The sequence below is a fragment of the Chenopodium quinoa genome, unplaced genomic scaffold (genome assembly GCF_001683475.1).
Source record: "Chenopodium quinoa cultivar QQ74 unplaced genomic scaffold, ASM168347v1, whole genome shotgun sequence".
NCBI lineage: Eukaryota > Viridiplantae > Streptophyta > Magnoliopsida > Caryophyllales > Amaranthaceae > Chenopodium > Chenopodium quinoa.
The window spans coordinates 6,046,800-6,050,823 of NW_018744304.1; positions in this window are offsets into that span (position 1 = coordinate 6,046,800).

Sequence of the window (4,024 nt, forward strand, 5' to 3'; positions counted from 1 at the left end):
AAAAAGCGCGGAAAACTCACAATGCCGTGCCACCCTCTGATCGAAACGTGGTGGTCTGGGTCCCACTTAAGGACCCTAGGGTCCCAGTTGGGAGGAGCCTCCCAAACCACCTCCTTCTGGCGATGTCGATCGGCCGCGACGCGTCGCTCTCGAACCTCCTCTCGAGGTTGGGTCACCCTCTTCCGAGGGCGAACCGCCTTATCTGAACCAACGAGAACCTCCTCAGCATCGACAAACGGAGGTGAGTCCATGCTATGACGGATAAAATTTCTGTAATTAGTTTAATTTATTTTCTAAACTAAACTAATATACGTATTCTTGACCCATTTCGGCAGCATAACGACTACCGATAGAACAAAACACGAAAATTGAATGCCACCCATACTTGGGGGCTACGATACCTGCAGTTAAACTTAGTAAATGGGGGCTTTTAACACCCACTAAAGCCATCCTATACCAGTTTCAACTAAGTATTCAAAGGATTGTATTCCAAAATCTCAAAGAATCAACTAATTCTAGACAAATAACAGTAATATAAACATAATTATCATCTACCAAACAATTTTAGGTTCGAATATGGCAAAAATAGGCAAAGTATACACTTCGCGCCAATTTTTTTCGGATTTAAAATTTTCAAAATATTAATTATGGAAGTAAATTAAAGCTAGTTCCAATACTACAATTGTTTCATAATTAACAAGTGTTACCAAAATGGGCAAACAAAATAACAGAAAATCAAGCCAAATTCGAGTACAATTGCAAAGAACGAACTTGAACAAAGAAATGCTCATACAAGGTTCAATACTTAACCATTTTTCATGAAATTTGTTGCAAAACACTCCTTAAACATAGCATAACAACATAGAGCAAACAATTTCAAGAAAAATAAGCCGAATAAAAAACCCCCCAAATTTTAACGATTTGAAAATCGTTCGAATTCAGCGAAAAAGATCAAATTTTAGCAAAAAACTTACATTGGATTACGGAAAATATGACTTGAGGACGAAATTTGCTTCCTTTAGCTTTGAAAAACACGAAAAACTGAGCTTTCTAGAGAGAGAAAGAGTCGAAAATGGCGAAGGAAGGAGAAAGGGTGAAGTGAAAAATCGCGTATACGATTTTCACTTACTGACATAAATGTCGCACGCAACTGAAGATGTTGCGCGTGATATACCAGCGCAACTCAGAAAGATGCGCGCGCCTGGCCTGCGCGAACTTTTGAGCTGCTCGCGGATACTAGTCACTAAAATACCGGGATTTTGATTTTGATCCGTTTGATCATTTTTTTGAACGATTTTTGCTCGTTATTGACGTAATGGCGCGCAAATTATCAAAATATTTTAAAATTGCTTTGCATATTGTAGTTTGTTTTCTTTTTTTGTTAATTTTTTGCATCATATTGCATGCACACCGTGCTTTGTGCCTTCCCCAAGCATACGTTTTGAAAGTTTTTCGTAAGAGTGCCTTAAGACGTTCCGTGGTGGTGCTTTACGTAAAAGTACCCATAGACAGGTTTATCATTTTACTGTACTGACGTTACAAATGTCCGGGTTTTCTTCTTTTTTCACGTCCGAAGCAAAAAGGAAGGCGTTTTCATGCAGCGTAAAAATGCAAATGACGTATCGTACAGCGCAAAATTGTATGGCATAGGCGTTGCGTAAAATTTCACTCAGCCCAAGCTTTGCGAGATCTACCTAGGCTCCAAACATTTTCACAAAATAAATCCTTTAGCCTTCAAAAAACATTTTCAAGGGATTATCCAATCCTACCTACAATCTAGGACCTAATCAACCTATCTTAACCACCATGTTAACACATTATAAAGCACTTCATCATTGTTCTTCCACACCTTCTTCCAATGGCTACAAATCTGAGAAATAACAACATAACTTTTGCTGTCCAATTTGGGGAATACATGCACACACACAATAATGTCATCCATAGACAGCAACGAATGAGCACTTTGAAGACCAAAACAGGGGACTACATGTTCTTCAACATACACAGTTTCATTTTCAGCACCTTGTAGACACCCAAATGTGTCTCCCCAAAACCAAACCCAGTGATGAGTACCTTTCGCGTCGAAACATAATCGAATGAAGTGAAAGTGTAGAAAGTCTAGTGTTGCGGATAGTTTTAATTTCTTTTCTCTTCTCTCTGTTTTTGAAAACTTATTTTTAAGAAAATAGCCAATCCATTTTGGTTGGTACATGATATGGGTCCAATATTAATGTAGTTGGATGGGGTTTGACAAGAGCTTTCCAACGATATATTATAAGCCCAATTCCGATGAATATTGAGGAAGTTATGGCCAATTTATTAAACTGGGCCCGGTTTGAGCCTTATATGCGGCCCAATGATTTAGGGGAGGGCCTAATATATATTTATCTTTCCTAATGTAATTAGGAATGGTTTTAGTCTTCTAGATTCTTCTAGAAGGTTCTTTTCATTCCTAATTCAATTAGCATTGATAAATTGACTTTTGTTGACTTTTCAGAGTTTTAATTAAAATCAAAGAGCATTTTTGAGGGAAATACGATTTTGTCCTCCTGTACGGAAATTTTTATCTGATTTAAAGAAAACGCGTGATTTTTTGAGTCAGCGCCAAATGCCAGCTGTAGCGCCTGGCGCTAGCATTGGCGCCTGGCGCTAATGTTGGCGTCTGGCGCTAATATTGGCGTCTGGCGCTAATGTTGGCACTTGGCGCTAATAGCCAGCGTTGGCGCTGATCAGGTTTTGTCTGCGCCAGAACTCTGTTTTGATATTTTATCTTTTTGGTTGATTTTCTTTATAAATAACGTCGTAAAAACTCCGTTTTCGATAACCAGTTTTTATCTACACCAACTCTCATCAAGATTTTCTTGATTACTCTCTCTCTCTTTTCTAAACTAGCTTCTCTCAAATATAAAAATTCTGCATTCATTAGATCTAGATACACCTAGCCATATTCGAAGTTGTCTTCGCCCTAGACGTGAAAGGTTTAATTTCTGAGGGTTTGGTCCCAAATCTCTATTTCAATTATTTAATTTAATTGTTTTGTTTATTGTTTTCCTTGAAGTTACTAACATGTGTATTTTGTTATTAGAAAGAGGTACGAGGCATCAAAGTAAGTAATTTAATGGTTTTAATTGATGTTATGATGTAGAAATCATGTTTAGGTTGTTGTTATGATATTCCTAGTATTATGTCTAGGGTAAATTTAATAATAAATATGATTGTTACTGTTGACACCGAAATTTTGTTAATTATTAGGTGTCAGATATATGTAAATAAGGAGATAAATATAAAAAATTATAAGATATTTATCTTCTTAATCTCATAGATTATTATCTTTTACTTTACGACTCTCTATATAATGATGGTCGAATCTAGGGTTTAATGAGGCTTAGATGGAATAAGTCACAAAGACCCCATCTCCTCCCTATTACCAAACATTGTAGGTATATAGTATGGATTAAGCCGACAAGGCCCCGTACTATAAACAAATATCAAACCCTAACCCTTTGGAGAGAGGAATCAAGAGATCTACGAGAGTTGTAATCCACAAACTATCAATGAAAATCATTGTTCCCGTATATTTTCTACCTCGCAGGTTTGAATTTTTATGGTTTACAGTTACGATGCCTTTTATGTTCTTCCTAATATTTATGATTGTTATTATCATGTTAGGGCTAAAGATTTGATTTTTAATGCTTAGTGACATGCTAGGGTTTGTTATTAATCTTGTTAGTATCATGCCTAGGATTTTGCTATTATTATGATTTAACATGATTATTATGATTATGATTATTATAATTATTATTATGATTATTTTAATTATTATATGATTTATGATTATAATTTTATGATTATTATTATTATTATTATGATGATTATTATTTTTATTATTATGTTGCTTGATGACGTTTATTGTTATTGCTTGATCACACCTTTTATGCATGTTTAAAGGGAATTTGTACTTGTAATCACGTTTAATAGGATAATTAATAATCTTGTTAGGGTTAATATGATTATAATTCAAGTG